At 38.9% G+C, this 23305-nt stretch overlaps 1 long non-coding RNA gene across 1 annotated transcript; it reads right to left on the bottom strand.

The window, feature by feature from the left end:
• Window positions 1-3003: 3003 nt before the first annotated feature.
• On the bottom strand, window positions 3004-23043 carry LOC133166169 (uncharacterized). Its single transcript, XR_009717707.1, has 3 exons — window positions 22931-23043; window positions 5145-5248; window positions 3004-3733 (listed from the first exon to the last, which is right to left on the bottom strand). It is a non-coding gene; the product is annotated as an uncharacterized LOC133166169 (long non-coding RNA).
• Between the last annotated feature and the right edge of the window lie 262 nt (window positions 23044-23305).

A 23305-nucleotide genomic window follows, 5' to 3' on the forward strand; every position in this document is an offset into this window, starting at 1 on the left:
TTTTCTGTTGCACATGTGGGTGAAAATTGCACTTTAAGTTACCCTGAGTGTTAAATTAATAATGAAACCACAAGAGTGCCCTCTCCTGACTTTCAATTAACACCGCCAGGATTAGAGGGGATGGATGGAGGGATGGATGAGGATAGAAGGAAAGTGAAGGACTAGCCACTCTGACATCCATTCTCAAGGTCTGGGTTTGATCGATTTCGATGTCCCGTCCTTATACGAGTCAGTTAAAAATGAAGGTGTTTCTCGTGAAATCATCTTGATTGAAAAGCTGATTCATTTTCTTTAAACTGCTTCCATTAAACACATTTTTAGAAGGAATCGCATACAAGACCAAGCCAACGTCACCATCATGTACGGAAAATACGAACATGGGAAAATATGATGCAAACTACCAGCAAGCAACATTATATTATATTATATTATATTATATTATATTATATTATATTATATTATATTATATTATATTATATTATATTATATTATATTATATTATATTATATTATCAGATTTCCCATTTTGTGTGTCAAATGCCAACAATCCAGTCAAACGTAAATGTCCCAGGAAGTTAAGGCCATAAAACATATAGTGATAAACAACAAGCCTTTGAGGATACAAAGCGTCTGGCAACACCCACACATACACGCACACACATAATGCTTGCTCAGTCTGACCCTGCTTTCCCATCTCTCCGTCAGGGGAAACACCTGCTTGATGTAGCTCTATTTTAGGAAAGTGAGAACATCCCGGAGCCTTTTAGGTCTGTGTGTGTGTGTAATTGTGGGTTTGCCAAAATAGGAAGCGGAAGGTATTAGAGACAGAGGTCTGAGCCTATATTTTGTGTGTGTGAGTGAAACTGCGTTGAACTCTTACCTTCGCGTGACTACTCAGACACCTGCACCCTCAGTCATCATATCACTTCCTCAAAACATCCAACAGGTATCATTCCAAACAAAGGGAGCAAGTGAATAAGTGAGTTTATATTGAGTCGCATGGGATGTGATGCTAACAACATTTATTGTACTTCTCCCACACAACACACACACCCTGACATAAAAAGGCCTCTCACACATTTTGTCATCTCTCCACGTACTTTTATGGTAAATGGTTGAGTTTTAAAAAAATGCATATGAGTACCGTATTTTCCGCACTATAAACCGCACCTAAAAACCTCTAATTTTCTCAAAAGCCGACAGTGCACCTTATAATCCGGTGCGCCTTATTGGGGGATCAGATCACCAAATGATTCCCGGGTGCAGCTACGCTGCTACTCACTGCTCCCTTCGGGGATGGGTTAAATGCAGAGACAAATTTCACCACACTCAGATATGTGTGTGACAATCATTGGGTCTTTACCTTTTTTTTTTTACCTTATATATGGACCAATATGGATTTGTGGATGAGGACTAATTTATTAACGTAAGCTTTACGTGTTTATTTTGTGTGTTGTGTGATATTAACGTTTGAGCAACAATGAGTTATTGATATTTTGTTATTGTTTTCACTATTTCGAGTGTTACTATATTGCCATTGCATTAACGTTTGAGCAACGTTGAGTTATTTATTCTATGCGCTTTGTAATCCGGTGCGCCTTATATATGGACAAAGTTTTAAAATGGGCCATTCATTGAAGGTGCGCTTTATAATCCAGTGCGCTTTATAATTCAGTGCGCTTTATAGTGCAGAAAATACAGTAATAGTAATCTCACTGAATTACAGTAAACAGTTGTGTGTTGAAATATTGAACACCAGATAAGAGATGAAGTCATGTGGCAAAATTTCCCACTATAAAACATTTGTGACAATAGGCAACTGTACATGGCCAGGTGCAACGTGAGTCTGTTGTTCTTCTCTTGATGTACTCCACAGCCCAATGTTTTCAGATTATCCTTGCTGATAACTTCCTGCTTCCTGTTTCTGACTCTGACACGTCCTGCCTTCTAAAGCATGTGGATCCAAGCCTAAAGATAACAAGCAAATGTCTAACAGAACCTTCCCAAAACGGGCTTACTCTCTCGGGTGTTCCAAGAGAGGAAACAGCCCTCACTTGATAAATTTAAATCATAGGAGCAGGTTTTTGTATGCATACTGATTCATAAATCGTGTCGTGGATCGTTGGCCTGTGTTTTGTTGATTAAAGGAAGGGCAAGGACACTAAAACTGCACAAAATGTGGGTGCAGCACAAATTAACTGATGCTAATAGACTCACAGGAAACAGCAAGACTTCACACTTCCTGTTTGACAGATTCATGAAGTATTTTGCCGATGGTCACGTCAGAACAGGACATGAACAGTTCCGAAACCGGTTGCCACATAATAAATTATTGACGCTCGCATAGTGTTAATTCAACACAATGTGTGAACTCAATGGGACCCATTTAGGATTTCCTCCACTCATTCATTGTTTTCCTGCTTTTCTCTGGGAAAAATAGAAATAGTCAATTGGAAATGTAATTGATTTGCAGTTTTAAAGACTGGATTATTGCTTGCTTGCTTGCCCATCCTTTACTAATGAATGAGTGGCATCTGCTGGGGGTTTGTGTGACAGTTGTCAGCCAGGCGGACACTGACTGGGAAACTGCTCTATATTACAGAAACATGGAAGCAGCACCATTGTTTTGTGTTACAAATCAAGTGATAAATGTACATTGTATTTTTTTTTTCCAAAGGTCAAAGGTTAAATGTGATAGAGACATTTTTTTTACATACTATATACAACTGTCACAAGATTACTCTGCAACTAATGACAAGTTTTCACAAGTCCTTCTTAAAGTCAATTTGTACAAAAATAAATAAATTAATCTTAAATCATTCTACCGATTAAAAGTCAATTTTGAACAGAAAAGAGCATTTTACTCAATACTTTCTTGTGGCCTTGTAATCTCTGTAGCCAAGCGGTAGAAGGTGATGAACCACTTCAACAACCAAGAAATTGAAAGTGAAAAGGAAAAAAAAATTGACAAAAACATTCTGTTCTCCTCTTTAAAGCACTTGCTATTTATGTTCCTAACATGAGAGTAAAAAGAAAATAGTAGTTTTAATGCCCAAATTCCATTTGCGTCTCAGCTGGAATAACTTCCCGAAATGCAAAACAGGGGTGCAAATGACAAAGAAAATGAGAAGGCTGGAGGAGAGGTGATTGGGGAGGGCTTGTTTTGCTACGCTGGTCCTCCCTTCTGACATACACGCTGAACACAAATATCATTCATTAACAGTAATATGCCATCTTAACACTGATGGATGGGGCACAGGTCCACAGCCCTCAAGTGCCTCACACACACACACACACACACTTGTAAAACACACGGACAATTTAACGACAGACCTGCTGGGAAGCTGGGATATCTGACTATCAGTCTCTCACGCACACACAAACACACACGTACGGGCAAGCGCAGGGAGTACAACATACAGGAGCCTGGAGCTCAGGTGTCAAGCTTGCAGGCTGCAAATGAAGAGATTTCCTCTAGCCGGTGAGCTTTGATGGCTCTATGATTTCTCCATCGCTCACTCGCACTGCTGTGAGGGAGCAAGGAGCGGAAGACAAAAAGCTCCAGAAAAGATACAGTGACCCAAAGTGGACTGTTTTGCAGCCATAAAATACAAATTAAAGGACGGTTTATTTCGTCATTTGCTCTGTGTATTTGAGAATCAGCATCATTTCAGATGGGTTTTTTTTTTTTTGTACGTCCATAGGTCTTCATTTGGAATCCCATTGCCGTACCTCTGAAGAAAAAAAAACATTTAAAGAAAAGATTGTGATGACATGATTCAATTATTTTCTAACAGAAAATTGTCAGCTTCAATTGAGTCCATTTTGTTTTGTTTTCTTTACTGTCGATACCTGAGGCAGCAGCTATAACACTGACTATGACATCACTGGCATCATCTGTATCTTGTGGAATTATCAGCCAATATTGTTTTATTTTTGCTTCTACAAAGAAAATCCTGCTTAATTAAGGTTGTACTTTGCAATAGTACGGAACACATTATTCTGAGAGGTGTTTTTAATACTTGTATAACACCAGATTGAAAACTGTATCAATATTTAAAAATACATTATCTTGTATGTTATATTTAAAAATACATTACAAACAGCTTTCAGCATAATGGCACATTTCTACATCACTGTGAACTATAATCACAATAATAATCATATTGTTGAATTACACAGTGTCAATAAAAGCTGAGCGTTGTTACTGTTATTTGTGAAAGCAGATTTTTTTGCTACAACTCTCATATTGACCAATAATATTGTAAATGCTTTTTGCAAGGGCTTTATTATCATTATCCCTAACTCATTTACCAAATCTTAGAGTTGTATCTCACATACCGTAATTTTCGGACTATAAGTCGCACCGGAGTATAAATCGCACCATCCATAAAATGCCCCAAAAAAACATATATATGTATATAAGTCTCCCCTGAGTATAAGTCGCCCCCCCACCCAAACTATGAAAAAAACGCGACTTATAGTCCGAACATTACGGTACAAAAACGGATTGCATTATATAACAATATATAATTGTTGCTTTTTTTGGGTCATGGTTATTTTGTGGTGGTTAAAGGGAGTGTTTTAAGAAAAATTAACCACAGGTGTAAAACAGGGGACACTTAGATTGTCCGTAAGCATTTAATTACCTCTCTGACAATGACATATTGCAATTCATAGAGTGAGTGCATCTTCCTAAAATTCAAACGCTATATGGTCGTCTGCCGATCGTAATGTGATGCCTGTCTTATCAACATTATGTAATGGCAAAATAAATAGAATATTGAATAAATAAATTACCATTTGCCCGCCTTTACCCGGGATATGCTAATAAGGTTAGCGGTCAGTTATTCCACTTTGCCTAATACATTTCCCCAATTTGATCTCTCGTTCAACACCCCATCACCTGCTGGCAATTCACATGATAATATTAAGAGATGAGACAGAGAGGGGGTGAGAGAGAGAGAGCGAGAGAGAGCAAAAGAGGTAGATTCAAATGCAAATATTAAAGAGAGGGATGGCAAGAGAGATGCTGGCTGTCACCGTTATGCATCTATGACACCTCAATGTGCAATAGTCATTTGTGCACATGTGGCTGCGTGTTGTGCATGTGCAGTAATATGAGAATAGATGCGAGGGACTGACCTCCTCTGCCCCTCTCATTTCCATTCAGCCATTTTAGCTCTCGTCAGAGTGAGCGGAGCCATTGTGGCTCAACTAGGGAGCACTTTGTCCTCATTAGAACGGTTCTGAACGGAAGCAGAGAACAAAGCGTGGTGAGTGTAAACGAGGAAAGGAAAGTCATTTTTCATTGCATATTTAATTAGTTTGTACACTTTTACTGCTTTTGCCATGCACATGAATTAAAAATAACAAGGTTAGAATTTACGATGAGACGATGAAGATCCAACTACGTGTACATTATATATACATATATATTATATATACATATATATACATATATATATATATATATACATATATATACATATATATATATATATACATACATATATATAATATATATATACATATATATATATATACATATATATATATATACATATATATATACACATACATATATATATACACATACATATATATATATACACATACATATATATATACACATACACATATATATATACTTCACTTCTTCACTTTGCCAGGTATTAGATCGTCGACCCAGTAATATGTGAGCTGCAATGAGCATTATCATTCAGAGCAAATGTCTGGGTATATATAAGTCCATGCTGCCATACCCACGTTATGGTTATGGATTAGGCACATTCCATAAGTGCGGGATTGTGCTGTGAGCCAGGCAGAGATGTATTGGTCATATAAAAACCGCATCTCTGATATAGTTAATCATTTATTCAGCTAACATCGTCATTCCCTTAACGCGGAGCAGCTCGACGGGAACAGTAAGACATATTTTCCCCCATAAAAACAATTCACCTCTTTCTCATTTCTGTGCTTTTCTTAACGCCCCCCCACATTTGTTCCCCTCCCACCTTCTTGCTGTTATTCAATTCCATTACATACGTTCCATATTTGATTTTATTCATGTATCATTTCTGACACTATGCCTCTCTTTCTGTTATTGGTCACTTTGGGGGTTTTTATCTTTCCAAGCTGATGTCCGGACGAATATAAGCAAGCATTTCTGACAAAAATGGTACAAATTAATTGAGTTGTTTGACAATTTAGTGACAAGATTAAGTGCAATGATTAAATTCCTGTCCGAGGAATTCGAAATGGGATGGATGGACGGACGCATCAATGTGATTGTATTTGCTATCACAGGATGCTACAGCAATCGCTATCTCCTACCATTTATCTGACAAAATATTCATACCACTGAATCTTCAGTATTTTTTTTAATCACATTTAACACATTTAGACTACAAAAGTGAAAATGTGAAGCAACATTCTAATTGTATTTGAGTGTCCCTGCATCGCACAGTGGTTGTCCTATTTTGTCCTGCTTCACCTCCAGGCAAAACACAGTCACTCCCAACACAATATTTAAATTTATGAAAATCCTCTGTGTAATATTCAGCCAGTGCCAGGCTACCTGCTGTATATATTTATAATAGCAGCTTTATTAAATCAGTTCAATGTAGGATGATGTTGTGATTACATTGAAGTGGGGAGGAGAGGAGAGTAGGGGGGCATATGAAAAGAGGAAGAAAAATCAATGCCATTCTGTAATTGCACATTACAGCATTATTTTGTGCATTGATGTTGATAATACATATGTTTACATTTGCCGTGATTAAAATCAATGCTGTAAAGTGAGTTATGACAGTGTGGTCTGATGGGACGGCTTTATAGCTGAGAGGGACTAATGAGGTGCTTGATGGGATCTTTCCTAAGAGAGACTTGGAAGCTGATGCAACACATTTTCATTTCATTTCATTAAAACCTTCTGTTGATAGTGAGTCAATATTGCCTCCATGCTCTCAGTTGCTTTAACGGTCACATGAGACAAAAAGGCCAAAATGGTTTGTTTGAAAAAGAACAAATTGTCCCGTAAAACAATGAAATTATTTTCGCTCATGACAGACAGTGTCTGTCCATCGGTGGCTTGAAAATGGCAGCGCTTCAGCCAAGGCCAGAAGCCAAGACTGAAAGACTTTGTGTTGGGTAGTTATTACGGAAATTAGTTGAATCGGGGTAAATTCAAACTGGCTTGCTCACTGGCACATTTGTGGGTATAAGCACTCAACTAGTTGTACGTAAACAATCAGCTGTCCCCTTTTTTCATGCCCAACACGAATCTGGCCCAGTACACTTGGTATTTTTACAGACCAGTGTTACATGTTTGACTCCTAAACTTCATTTATCTTTTGTCTTTAATGGATAAAAGGTATTTGATTACCAAACCAATAAATTGCTGTACAGCCATCGAGAATATAAATCTTATAGAGCACTTTTTAGACATTGATTGCAGGTTAGCTACGTTGTTGCTATACTACATGACAGTAAACTACTATGCCAACACTTCTAGGTACGGTATTTTCCGGACTATAAGGCGCACCACAAAACTTTAAACTTTCTCAAAAGCCGACAGTGCGTCTTATAGTCCGGTGCGCTTTATATATATGGACCAAATTTCTAAATTTAAACTGGCCCGAAGCATTGTGTCATAAAATCATTCATAAGTGGCCCGCTGAAGACTATGAATCAAAAAGACTATGGATCATTATTTTGTGATTTGAAAGTAATTTGTTGCATCTGAAGTTAAAATAAAAAAGATAAAATGGAGAATGATTTGATTTGGATTAAAAATCTGACATAATGCATTAATGGTGCGCCTTATCGTCCAGTGCGCCTTATATAAGGACAAAGTTTTAAAATGGGCCATTCATTGAAGGTGTGCCTTATAGTCCGGTGTGCCTTATAGTCCGGAAAATACAGTAGATACAAATTGGGACCAGTTAATATAAATGGGGGAAGAAGATGTTAGAAGTTCAGGAAAATAAGGTGAAAATGGTGAAGACTTAAGCACATGTTTCACATTGCACACTGTAAATGTTACACAACAAAAGGGAACTGCAAATAAGTACTGTATGTGCACAATGATTACAACTTCTCTGCAAACCACAGAGAGCCATCAGTGCTAATCGTCACATAAACACTATCAGATTTACACCCATTGCTGTAAATACGTTGATGCCATGGCAGTGCTTTCGCCGGCCACTCTAAATACTTTACTACGTATTGTAAATGTCAGGCTTGAAGAGAAGGCAATGTATTTCCTGCTTACTTTTCACTTACCTCTCTTGTAACAATTTCCCTGAAACATTTGCTTTTTTATTTAACTGCTCATTAAAAGGATGAAAGCACCATTAAGGACAATACAGATGGAAAACTACAAAACGTCCTTGAACACTGCACTCTTGTATGTTTGGCAACACGGGATAGAATTCAGGATCTTCTCAACTAGGATTTTACTCAACTGCACCTGGACCGGTCAACTGTTCTTTATAATATGCATTTGTATTATTTTTCTTTTGCACTATGGAATTAATCATTAATGCATTTCAGTGCCATAACTAAACAAATTGTCAAAGACCTTAAGTATTAAAATGAGTGCTGACAAGATGAAAGTTGCCCATGTTGGTGCTGAATTAATACTGAGCAATATCCAAACTTAAACATCTTTGGGGGGGGTTTTAATAATACTTTAAAGTAGAAAAGCAACCTATTTTTCAATGCATTCATACCACTTTTCTTCTGGGTGTATGTGTTCTTGTATGTGTGTGGGGCTTTGCAGCAAAGCAGCAGATCGTTGCGATGTGCAGTCCACGGGGACAGTGAAATATAGCCACAATTAGCCCTGGACACAGTTCAATGATGATAGAGAGGCTCGGCACCCCTTAGACCATGATTAAAAGGCCCGCCCAGCCCACCGCTGATAGAGACAACCGATCTCACATTATTAGCACATGTTGGCCACCGACTATCACAGCAGTACTTCATCCACTTGTGATTTGTGATGGCTTCTGTTCATCTATCACTCATCAGTCTTAGCTGGAAAATGTATACCGGGTCCTTTAGTATGCTGCCAGGTAGTTGTCATATGCTTATTTTTTTTAAAAAAAAAAGTGCTGTGAAGCGATGAAAATATTTAATCATGGTTAATCACATTCTTTTGTTGTTAACTCTTGGATTAATCATGTTAATAATGTGTTAAATTGACACCAATAAAATAACATGATTTTACCTAAACCACTAAAAAGTAAATTATTTCACTACTTAACGCTTGTTTAACAAGATGCACCTATATGAAGTATTTGTTTTACTCCTCAGTCCACAAAATAGCAAGAAATAGCAAAAGCTTCAGTAGGATGATATTCTATTTTCCAAACAAAAGCCATTACAAGCCAGCCATGCTTTGAGAATAATTGTCAATTTGTTTTGTATATGTGAAAGAGACTGCTTGTAATTTAGGGCTATATAAATAAACCTGACTTGACTTAATTTCCCAAAGACAGCAATGTTCCACTGTACTGTGTGCAACTTAACTGCAGCACTAGGCCACAGCAATGCCAAAAGTGAAGTCTGCAATTTGTGTCTAAATAAATTCGAAATAAGATTTTGTTTACAATATCCTCATGAGTCATGTTGTTATTGTCATCCATGTAAACTTAATCCAGTGAGCACATTTACAACGATGTGGAGGGAAAATCACTGAGAGAGGTTGATAGATGGAGGGGTGGTAATGAAATGGAGACATCAACCAGCAAAAGAGAGGGAGGGGAATCTAGCATGGAAACATCCCAAAAGAGAGCAAGAACAAGACAGAACATGAAGAGCGAGTGAGAGGGAATAAGAAGAATAGCCTTTCGCCTGTGTTCCATCAAGGGAGAAATTACACATTTACTAAGGTTTTTTCTTAAGACGACGGCCCTCATAGATCAAACCGCTTGGATGTACCAGCCAATTTCCAACATGAAATACAGACACCAGAAATCTATTACACCTGTATTCTCTCACTACAGCTCTCTGTCGCTCGTCCCCGCAGAGCCTGATGCCTCTATATCATTGTTGCCTCTCCCTTGCCTTTGACACACCTCCCCCCTCTAAGGACGTGTATCGAACTCGGACATGTGCATTATGTTATCCACCTGTATGTCTGCCTGACAAATGGGAAACTCCATCATATTCCATAATTATATGACCTTTTCCTTGTGTTATATTTCTCTTTTTAGTGTCCCGATATTGAAAAGAATTGGAAATTTAAGTGCTTTGTAGATAGTCTAGGAATTCAGTTTTGTAGATAAATACTAACAAAACATACCTACATTGGGATATATACATATATACCGTATTTTCCGCACTATAAGGTGCACCTAAAAACCTCCAATTTTCTCAAAAGCCGGCAGTGCGCCTTATAATCAGGTGGGCTTTATATATGGGCCAATATTGAGCCACTACAGCAGGCGTGTCCAAAGTCCGGCCCGCGGGCCAAATGTATATATGTTGTATATGGACAGTTTTAAAATGGGCCATTCATTGAAGGTGTGCCTTATAATCCAGTGCACTTTATATATGGACAAAGTTTTAAAATGGGCCTTTCATTGAAGGTGCGCCTTATAATCTGGTGCACCTTATAGTGCGGAAAATACGGTATATACATACAAACATGATTAATTGCAATGAACATGTTTTGGGTGTGGGTTAGAAATGTAGCAGCAGGCCGGTGCAGGCCAACTTCAACACCTTCAACTCCTTCTCCCCTCGTCTTGGAGCAAGCACCTCTTAATGCATCCAGAGAAATTGAGGTTAAGAGGGGATATTCAGGGGGTTATCTGGCGTCATGGAGCTCAGCGTGGGGAGATTGATGGTTTTAAGAGGCCGTGGTCAAATTCATATGGTAATTCTTCCCTATTGTCCCTGCGGAAACCGAGGCTTTCTTTAATCTGAGAGGGAGGGGAGGCTTCCTCTCCCTCTGTTGCAACGGAGCTCAGTGTCACTTCATCATCTAAGGATACTGACGAAGGTCGGTCAGTGATGTCTGGATGGATATATTATGTTTGGTATTTCTGTACATTAAATAAAGGCAGTGAGAGTATTGTTAAGATTACTATATTGGGGCTTTGAAAAAAATCCCTTACCCTAAACCCCAAAAAAGATAACTTCAACCAGTACGGATTTATTTTTTCTACTCTCACATAACAAGATAGCCACCTTATGTCATTGGAAGCATAGTACTTAATCGGATATTATTTTCCAAATCCATGTACAGAAATATTTAAAATTTATTTAGATAAGTAAACGTGACAGAACATTTACCCTTTTTTAATGTAACTGTCAATAACGGCATTTGGTGTTACAGCTCTACATGTCTACATGCATTTGAGTATAAAATATTAAGATACTGTGATATACATTAGTTCAATGAAACAAATTTATATTTTGATTATTATTTGAAATAGCATTTTTGTCATATACTGTGTGGCCCTCTAATAGGGCTGCCAAAAAAAAATCTTCCTTCATCTAGGTCCGGAGTGGATGAAAAACAAAGGAAAAGTTTCTCCAGAGGCCTCAAGCAGCATTTGACTAGAGATCCAGATAATGTGCTATAAACCTGTCTGTGGTCAATCTATATATCTACGTAGCGTCTCCATATATATTGGATGAAGATCACCCATAATAAATGTCTTATCTATATACTTAACAGATCTATATATCCAGTACATGGCTGATCAATAGTCATGAATCTACTCCATAGACACAGAACAAGATGTCTCCTTTGAGAGTCAGCCATAATGGAACAGAACACACTAGACTAGACGGAGGAATTGCAGAGATTGATATGTCTGTTTTGTTTCTACGCTGAATGGGATTGATGTTTGTGTAAAATATTTAACTTTGGCCTTTTATATATATATATATATATATATATATATATATATATATATATATATATATATATATATATATATATATACTGCTCTGATCAGTATCTTTTTGGCCAAACATTGACTTTCTGAACCACAATGCTGGTCTATGCACTTTTTCTCGTGTCACCCCACCGCTTAAACACACACACACACACACACACTCATCAAAGCCTCCTCTCCTGAATCAATACCCTTATTAATCACCCAAAATATACGCGTGACAAACCAATTATTAATCAGCACCATCACCTCCAATACAGTGATAATGAATGTAGTGGCAATGCTGTAGACTCTATCTGTTCATTAACTGCTGATGGCTGCTGTAATGGCTGCTCGATGTCACCAAGATATTTTAGTGGTATTAATGAGGCAGCAATGGTGAGCACACATCATAGCCAGGAAGTTAGGTATGCATTTCCCTCCCCATCCTCTCTGCATCCTCCACTCTCCATCATGCTCAACCTTTTCTCCCCCTTGATCATATTGATATCTTTGCTCCTCACTCCAATAAGCATCTAATCAACAGCATGAGATCAGATAGCAGTAGAATGATGGATCAAGGAATCATTTACTGGGAGCGGTCCTGCTTTGCTAAATCGTAGGTTGGAATCTTCTGGGTGACAGGTGGCAAAATGATGAGCTCGCCGTTTCATGCCACAGCTTGCACTAGATAAGAACCAGATCAACTTTAAGATTAGAATTCATCTAATTTTTTTTAGATTCATCAATTTGGGGATCATCACCGCAGCCCTGGCTCAGAACCAGAGAACTTATCGGTGCAAGTTATTGTTATAGTTACCGTATTTTCCGCACTATAAGGCGCACCGGATTATAAGGCGCACCTTCAATGAATGGCCCATTTGAAAACTTTGTCCATATATAAAGCGCACCGGATTATAAGGCCCATAGAATGAATAACTCAATGTTGCTCAAACGTTAATACAATCACAATATAGTAACACTTGAAATAGTGAAAACAATAACAATATATCAATAACTCAACGTTGCTCAAACGTTAATATCACACAACACACAAAATAAACACGTAAAGCTTACTTTAATAAATTAATCCTCACCCAGGAATCCATATTGGTCAATATGTAAGGCGCACCGGATTATAAAGCGCTTTTGAGAGCCTTATAATGCGGAAAATACGGTACTTGTTAATAAATGTGGTTAGTAACATAATCCACATACCATAATATTGACGTAATGCAACTTTATTAGTTATTCTTGGATTACTTCAATAGAATAAGAGTTTCATGACCTAATAAATCGAATGTCAAGGTTTTTGTATGGTGTGCCCATCCATCCATTATCTGGAGAATCATGCGAGGCAGGTCCAGCAAATTGTCCATGTGGGTCAACATTTTGTGAGTATTTTTGTCCTGTGTTGTCTGATGCCAGTTTCACTCTACTTACTCAACAGTTTCCCCATTTGCATACAAATGAACATCCAAACGAGCTCAATGACATAATTGACTCGAAATTAGAAATGTTCTTGTGCTGGTCACTTTGCACTGGGCAGACCAAGTGCATGAAAGTATCTGACACATACACGCACACATGAAGTAAAGGAAAGAAAAATGGCGGCTATTTTGCATATTAATGGGAGTCATTAGCTGTCACTTGGCAATCGCTGACAAGGGGACTTATTTATGCCCTGGCCCTTGATGTTCCACTGAGAGAAAATGTCCACTTCAGCAGCTAGCGCTAATTGTTTCTGAGCATGTTGTCCACTTGATCATTATCATCATCATCATGGGAAATTAAGCTTGCCTTTAAAAAAAGTGAGTTGGCTGACGTTTGGCGTGGCCTATTATGATAACTGTGTTAGCTTTTAACTTGAGGTGTTCTACAAGCGCAATTAAATTGGAGCCATTATGGCCCTTGTACATGTCTTAGTCTTACTGGGATTATTTACTTTCACATCATTCCTACTAATGCTTAGTCTCTATGCTTTTTCCCATATAAGTCTATAAAATCTATCATTTTAAATAATAATAATAATAATAATAATAATAATAATAATAATAATAATAATAATAATAATAATAATAATAATAATAATAATAATAATAGAAAGAAAAGACAGTTTTGAAACAGTTAACATAAGAAAAAAGTACACAAAGGTCCAAGACACAGTCGGCAAGTAAAAACAAAAACACACAGGCCAATGCAGCGATTGTAGTTAACCTTTGTAGTGTGTACAGTAAATTAAGCAATGTATTGCTGTGGCGACAAAGGTGTAACCCTATTCGTCCTATTTAAGGGGATTGCCTCAGGCAAGGACCCCGAAGCAATGGAGAAGATGAAGTCCTCCACAGTCCAGTATGGCTTTTACCTGCTTTTACAAAATAGCCATCAGAGGTGTCTCTGGGGCACCGATGAGTTTGCCAGCCACCTTCACAACGTGAGCCATGGGTCTCTTTTCTGATACCCGAGTCCTGCCATTCCCTTCATACAATACTTCGTTTTTTACTACAACTATGAATTTCCTCACTATCCCTGTTCCTGTCCCAAGTGTCAAGTGACTCACACTGCTGTGCACAAGCCCATGACATGGCCACTGCTGATACTGCCATTTCCAGGGGCCCCTTTTCTTTAGAAGCCCAAGGTCCTGGTCCCAGTCACCTACCACAGCACTGACTGAGCACCAGAAAAATGCATCTATCCTTGCTCATGAATAATTAGTGCTATGTGTGTGTCTTGTCTTTACTACAAAGTCCCTTCTCACCCCCTTGGTATGCCACATACAGCAAGCTGGAGACATGTGACAACAAAGTGGTGGCGGACAAGGTGGTGTTAACGCACTCACACATTTGCACGCACACACACACACACACACACAGTTGTATGCAGTAGTTATGGTCTCGACAGGTTGAGTACCTCCATATTGTAAACAGGAGGGGTGTTGACCGCCTCCCCGTGCTTGTTACCATCATCTCCTTCATTCAGCAGACATGGTACTGTCAACATCTTGCTGTGAGGCAGCACAATCAACATTAACCATGTCTCGCACACACACAGACACACTTGCAAATGCTTCAACCATGTACACAAGTAAGAAACTTACAGTTACTGAAGTACAGTAAGCTATTTGTTAACCAGTGCTGCAGCACATTTGCACAGACGCGTACTCATACCATCCATGGGAATAGTTTGTACATTAATAAGCGTTGTTAAAGGAATACCTCTGACAGTATTACCCAACGCCTCAGGTTTTTTTTTGTAGCGATAGATTGTAGTCAGTACGAAGTATGTTATTGTTTACTGATATTTCATTTAGGACTACATCTGAGTTGGTGAATAGAATTATTTGTACAGATTTTAATCTTATCAGTATATAGATACCGTATTTTCCGGACTACAAGGCACACCGGACTATAAAGCGCACCTTCAATGAAGGGCCCATTTTAAAACTTTGTCCTTATATAAGGCGCACCGGACTATAAGGCGCACCATTAATGCATCATGTCAGATTTTTAATCCAAATAAAATCATTCTCCATTTTAGCTTTTTTATTTCAACTTCAGACACAAGAAATTACTTTATAATCACAAAATAATGATCCCTAGTCTTTTTGTTTCATGATTCATAGTCTTCAGCGGGCCACTTATGATTGATTTCATAACATAATGCTTCATGCCAGTTTAAATTTAGGAATTTGGTCCATATATAAGGCGCACCGGACTATAAGGCGCACTGTCGCCTTTTAAGAAAATTTTAGGTTTTTAGGTGCGCCTTGTAGTCCGGAAAATAGGGTACTGTATTATCTCTCGGGTGGCTGATGGTTTGTATCTGTGCTTTTTAAAAAAAAAACTGCAAGAATGAAATGTCCTCACACAGCCAATGTGCACATGGTTATGTGTATCAGCATGTGCGGTCACTGGGCCATAAAAAGGGAGCACGGCACCCATGTCAGATATGTTGCCCTTTCAGCTAACGGCTCTAGAGGCCACAAGGGCTAACTGCCGTCAGAAGGGCTGCCACACACCCATGCAGTATATACACACACTCGGGCATGCACTCCACACAGCTGTGGTCGCAATGTGTATTTCTTGCCGGCTAGCGGCGACGTTCCCACCACAACTGCTAGTGCATTTGACCTTTCCTGTCCAGAGCTAATCTGATTTTGTCCCTCTTTATGAAATCAGACGCTAAAGGTCAGCTGGCTGTTTAACATGGAGTGGAGGCCCAGAGCTAAGGAATTTGCTTCAGTAGTAAATTACCTTTATTATGTTTGGGGTGGTGTGATTCTATACCTTCCCGAAGGCCAGAGCACAAGTACAATAGAAAAAGAATGATATGATGATATATAGTCACTTAACGTGTAACCTCTCGTCACTTGATGACCTCCTGCCATTCCATTGTGCTAAAGGTAACTTCTTGTTAGCATTTGTCTTCATTTGACTTGCTAATTTTGTTGAGAAAACAAGTGAGAATTGATCCGTGCTTGTTAATGTTTTGTTGCAAATCAGAAAAGGTTCAATTAGCCGTCTTTTTAAAAAGGATAGTTTTGACTCGTGAGAATTTTGATTCATAGCGATTGATCACTTTTTGACTCCAAAATAATATAGTTCAGCCACAGGCACTCAGCCTATAAAATGCTTCATATATAGTCAAATAAAATTCCTCCAAGCATGTAAATGGAGGTGACACGTGAAAAGTGAACATGGGCCAAAAAAGCAGAATGACGTTTATGGGAAATGTGTCAAGTTAAAGCGAAATCACCCTTTGCGGAGAGCATCAGGGCCAGATCAGGGTGAACGTGATGAAGATGAAGACACAGACAGACAGGATGTCTTAAGATGAAGCAAACACATCAGCCTAGATACTGGACGCTGTCTATTTGGAGGACTGATCGCTTTGGCCGCCGTCCTTTTGAAGAATGTTTCTGTCATGCAGGAAGCCCCTCGCCTGGTTGCCATGTAACCTTTTGATCCATCACGAAAGCTACTTCCTGATCCCTCACCCCTTCATAGCGAGTGATCATCACTCACATGGCATGCTCCCGGCATCACACTGGATGTGTGTGCGCGTGTGGTGTTGAATGATTGCTTATGTCACTAAGGACATAAAAGCAACTGTGTACATGTTAACATCCATCAAGCTCCTTGAAATGGATGACCATCCAAATTATGGTCACACAACAACCAGAAAAACCTTCTTGAGGTGTTATGCACTTTATAAAATGGTAAATTATCAAAAAGGAGAATAAATTCCTCCAAAATGAGTCTGATAGTAAGACTGGTCCATAACATAGCGTCATTTTTATTGACAAGCAACCATGCTAATGAGTGAGTCTTGACTGCATGATACACACTAACAACTAAATGGAAAGTATTATTATGGTGGATGTTAGTTACCTCTGTTCTGCAGGATAATTTGGGTCTACATTCAATATAGTACAATAAAATACCCATTAGCTTATTTTGCACATGGAACTATAATATTCCAATTTACATTATAAAAAGTTCATTAAATCATTAAACACTATACTTGTTAGACTTCAACTCTTCTTAAGTCCACCACTTAAGCCTGCAACATAAATACAACTCTTTGGCAGGGTGTACAGTAAAAAAACACTTGAGCGTGGGCATCTCTTAATCAAAAATGATCTTGAGTAGCTTTGGTAATTATACCATGCTTTAAAATATTTATAAGGGTAGAAAGCTGTTTTCGAGAACATCAGCTTCGTCCAAAACAATTCCAGTTGCAAACTGCTGAGTGTTTTACTCTGTGGCTCTTTTGCGTTGCATCTTTTTTTTTTTTTTTTTGCACCTTGCTATTTGCATTTCTCCTTTGCTTTTTGTGCAAGGGGGAGGGAAGGGAATATGATTTAAGATAATGAGAGGAGTAAAACATCATTAGTGCAAATTAACTTTTGTCAGCTGAGGTGATCAGGGGGTGGGGGTGCCACTGCCACTGGCGGCGGCTTAGATAATGGCAATTTATACATTAACTTCTGCTACCATGTGCACGTGTGTGTGCGTTTGTGTCCAGTGAGTATCACCGAGGATTCAAAGAGCCACCCCAACCATTTAAGAGCCTAGATTTATCTTCTTTTTCTTTACTTTTCAATCCATCTCAGGCAGTGGGATTCAAACTGTCAAGTTCCCATCATCTTACAATTTTGAATTGATAATTTTGTTGCCTGTAATTGAATTAGAGCAGACTTATTTTTGCGATTCCATTAATTCCCATTGGCCGATGTGTAGAATTGTTGACGTTCTCTTTTAGTCTTGTGTCTCTGGCAGTACAAGGAGATGTGGTCATGTATAATGCATATAGTTTGCGTTCCATTCAGCATGACACAATGGCCTTCAGTCTATTAATTAGTAACAAACGGTCATTGGGAACAAGACAGGCCGAGCATAGGTCAACCCTCTGCAAGGTCTGGCATGATAGGGACATTGATGTCTGACCTGGATGGATCATGTATTGTCTCAAGTCGAGCTGATTATTTTCAGAGTTGTAATTTTGTAAAAAAAAAATCTGAAAAATAGGATTGTGATTTTGACCTGCTGGGGTCTGTGCTTAAAATGAGATTGGCAAACGGAAAGGTGAACTGCAAGATGTAGTTGGTCGTGGGTACTTGGAGACCGACCTTCTTGCACCAAATTGTGCGTCTGTGTGAGATGCAGGTCCATGACCACACTAAAGATGACACAAAAATGAGCAGCTGCATTTCCAATACTTAGTATTGCTTATGTCACTTTTGCTTCTAATGATGATATATGATATAATATACAGTAAATGTTGCCCGCCCGTTGGATGAAATCATCTTGTAAATGTGACAGATGGATCATGTTTCTCTTTTCACAACACTGAATGATTTTAAAGTTTGAATGTACATATATATAAATAATAATTAAAATTACAAATAAGTTCTAAAATAATTTATGAGAATAAATGATTTTTTTAAAAAAATTAAATCATTTGATAGTTTGTCGTTATGGACGGTATATTCTTCCCGTTCATTCTTCAAATGAAAATTCGGACTTCCTCATGCATGCTTCCCTGGTTCCGGTGGTGGGAGCAGGATTAAACTGCAGGTCCGTGTAGGTCCATTAGCTTGAGTGAAGCAGCTGCGGTGCATGATTCTGTTTCGACCTCAAGGTTTATTCCCCCCTAGTTTTCCCTTTGTTGCATTAGTTCACAGCGGAGGCACCAGCTGGCGCAGTCACTAGTGTTTCAGATGATAACATTAGAGTCGGTGCAAAATGTCAATATTGTGATTAGTTTGCATGCTGCATGAGTGATCGTCACAGATATTGTATAGCCGGGGACGGCATACAAAACAAAACTTGCTCCTGATCTGACAATATAAAAATTGCTTAACCGTTTTCATTGGATAAGGTGACGTAATGTCAAGGAGAAACAAGTAACTTCAATAAAAATGTGATTCTAATAACAGCTGTGTTTCAGGGCCCTCTGTTAAAAAATATGAGACAATTAACCGGTAGGAATAAATTATTTGTAATTATCACCACATGACCGAAAGCACAGCGAGAACAAGAGGGAGGATGAGCTTGTATGTTAATCAAGGCATGATGAATTGCCCGTGTTCATACAAACACGGCTTCTTCATTAGTCCCCTGCGCATCCCTCTTTCTCTCACACACACACACTAAACAGCAAATAAAGAGTGGGCGGAGAGTAGAGAATTAATTCTATGAAGTGTGCTGGCAAAGATGGAATTAACAAACTGGCCAAAAGTCAAAATTCATGCAGGGATGCTCAAGTAGCCAATGTTTGTGCAAGTTTGTATACTCATGTGCGAGAATGTAAGTAGTGTACAGTTGTCAAGCCAGTGGTAGTAGCAATGACATAACTTAATCTGTTTAGTTAGCGGCCAGGGGTCTTTAGCTAACGGATTATCAGGCAGATTTGAGTAATAGACTCCTCATTTAGCTTTAATGCGTTTTGCATAGAGAGCAACCTCCCCTCATCACTCTTGAAGATGAATCGGCCGCCCAGCTACAAGATAAGGGGGAAAAAACTTCTAAAGATATTAGTCAGCCGGCAACTGCATAAATCATAACATTTTTTTTTCTTAATGAAGGCAAAGTAACATTAGCCTCTTTAGTGGAGCAACACAAATACATTCTTTAGAAGGCACTGTATGAAGTCTTTGCTGCCTGACGAGAGGTGTTCTTTCAACATATTTATGTTTGGCAAAGTCTTGAAAGAATGTTTTAAAAAAAAAAAAAAATGATGCATGTAACACGTTCAAACATTCACCTACAAGCAAATAGACAAAGAAGCACCAGCAGCAGACTGTCTGTGTGACATGCACATTTTGTTTGCTGCTTTTAATTTGACAGTGTTCGGTGTGGAGCCTAAAAAAAAAAAAAAAAAAACACACACTCCCACGGACATTTACTCAAGACACACACACACACCTCTAATTTGACAGCGCTCTAACAAGAGCCCGCTGCTTGTCAAATGTTCTCTAGTGGCAGCAGGGATCCGCACAGCCGAGGGGGTTCTGTTCAAGGACATCTGTGAAGGAACACACACACGTGCGCACGCTGGCTTTGAATAGGCTGCGAGAGGCACACATGCTGAGGGGCTGCTACACTGCTGCTCCTCATACTCTCCATCTTTCTCTCTCTCCTTGGCTTTTGGCTCTCTCTTTATCTAACATTCCATCGCCTCGCTTGCCTCTTTTGGTCTTAAGTAGAGGGCTGAGAGGATGAGATAGCCCAGGGTAGATTGTGAGGACACCTCCCTGCCTGCCCCAAAAACTGATTCCCTTCTCAGACTCCACACATCAATTTCCTCTTCATTCTTCAATCCAAAACACCAGGAGACCTTTTAAAGTTACTCAAAGGCACCAAGACTTTGGTCTTCTGGATTTCGACCCACTAAAAGCTATGCGTGCTCATGAAGCATAAGCTTCTTTTTGTGGCTTTCCATATGTCCATGCCCCCATGCTGTCTCAAAACTTGATTTCTACGGGATACTTTGCTCATTAGGGGTTGACTTGAGTTACTTCTCAACCGCTGCCCACTCCACCTAATCATGAAGCTAGTCATGTGGCGCACGCCGGTGAAGAAAAGCCAGGTTCTCAAAACAGGGTGTATCACACGGACCGGTAAACCCAATGTGACACGTCTGAGTGTGAGCTTGCGTGTGGTTTGTGCTTGGAGGGAGAGATAATTTGTGGAAAGGGCTAGGCCCTCATAAAATGAATATAATGGTGTATATGACAAAGTAGATTTTCTAACATTATATAGTGGGGACAAGAAGTAGACAATACCCCCCCTCACTCTGTAAGTAAACAACATTTTAGTAATAGCTGGGAAAAAAAAGTCAATAAAAATTTATAGAATATATAAGTTTGCAGTTTGTTTGAATTTGTTCATCTGCCCATTGGAAATAATAAAAACAAGTATTTTCTGGAGTCAAACCTGTAATCTCTGTAATTTAATTTACATAAAAGTGTTAAATTTCAGAGAGGACAAAATAAACTTATATTTAGGAGTAAGTATTGATCTCAAGTATACTATATTGGATGTTCCTGTGACACTGATTAGAAACCACAATGAAGAGAAAATGTGTATTTTCTTTTTTGTTATCGTTGGTCGAAAAGTCAAAGAAAGGCAGCTTTAAAATCAAAATGTCAATCAACAAATAACCAGACAGCGAAGAAGATCAGAGTTTTGCCATCTGATATTATATGTGTGTGCAACTGTCAGATAAAATCGTGCACATCCGATCCAATGATCTAGAAGGCGAGTTCACAGAGCAGCATCCAAAATGTCACCATGTGTATAAATACACCCAAGTCATATTGAGAATGACATTAAACTAAAAAGCCAGAATGACATTTTTGGAAATATCTGCTAGGCTTGGTTGAATTGTCAGGCAGCTCAATTGGAACATGAACATATGTATTTTTTTTTTCTTAAATTGTCTATCACAACCAGGCATAACATTGTAAAATGTAAATCACAGTTAAAAGTCAATGAAACTAAGGCAACGTGCGGTATATTGCCTGCGATTGTCAGAATGGGAAAAAAGAATATTGAGACTGTAATGCTGAGTGCTACCACTTAATACTATTAATCTTGGTGCGCCCCCACTCCACACACACACACACACACACACACACACTAGTCAAATTGCTGTGCTGAAGTGGTCTGTGTCCTCTAAAAGTATGATTCTTGACTGCAGCCATTTTCTGTAAAAGAGCGAAAGGCTAAAGAGAAAGCGCTGACCCTGCTTCGCAGCAATTTCCCCCTCATCAGCTTGTGAGACTTCATTAACTTTGTGGGGTAATTTCTTCCGTCAAGGCCTCATCTTTTCATCCATCCTTCCAATCAACCATCCATCGTGAGTTATTTTGTGCCCTCTGCATAAACCTGCTGCATAAGACACTTTAGGAACTTTTAGGGACAGTATCTTAAACAAATGTGAAGCATGAGACCACAGCTAAACTCAAAGCAATGCAAACATGAAAGATCTAAAGTGGGACACTGATGCTGCAGTGTCTTTACTGAAGCCCAGGGCACTGCGATGGGGCTGTTTACTTGAGAAGCTATGGAAGGATGTGGAGTGTGAGTCAATGCTGCCCTCCTCAGGAAATGTTGTCATACTGTCTGTAGATAGGTTGATATTGCAAATGAGAATCCATTGTCAATTGCATTACCAGGATAGTTGGAATAAAAAAAATAGATACAAAAAATTAAATACAAATTAACGATTTTATGAAATTGGAATGAGTGTTTTATTGCATGTATTGAGTTTGTTTTATTATTGTCACATTAATGAGAAGGGTTATATTGTTGTTTAAACTGCAATAAACAGGCCAGATTCTATCATGTCAGATTTTTAATCCAAATTAAATCATTCTCCGTTTGATCTTTATTTTAGCTTCATACACAACAAAATACTATATCATCACAAAATAATAATCCAGTCTTTTTGTTGTTTGCAATCACTGTGAGTGGGCGGCGGTAGACAAAGTTGTCACCAGAAATACGTGGATTATTTTGCCTTTACCTGTGCAGCGTCAATGGCAGCGTCCCTGATTTCAGCGTGGTCATAATCCTTGGCGTGCAGACATTTGAATGAGGAAATGTTTGGGTCACTGATCTTGCAAACGGATACCTGTGCGCGCGTGAACTGGGAAGGGACAGGTGAGAACGCGCTCGCACCCGATCATGAGCGCTCGTTTATGTGCGCGTTCCCGTTGGTATGAGTTTCATTTCTGTGGCTTGCTCCGGGGCGCGCAGATCCCCACGATAGTGCCAATGGGCCACATATTGTTGATTTCATGACACGATGCGTCGGGTCGGTCTAAATTTAAACACGGGCCGGGTTTGGCCCGCGGGCCAAATTTTGGGCATTGGGTTTGAACCCTGTAAAGTTGTAAGA

This window comes from Syngnathus typhle, linkage group LG13, assembly GCF_033458585.1.
Source record: "Syngnathus typhle isolate RoL2023-S1 ecotype Sweden linkage group LG13, RoL_Styp_1.0, whole genome shotgun sequence".
Classification (NCBI taxonomy): domain Eukaryota; kingdom Metazoa; phylum Chordata; class Actinopteri; order Syngnathiformes; family Syngnathidae; genus Syngnathus; species Syngnathus typhle.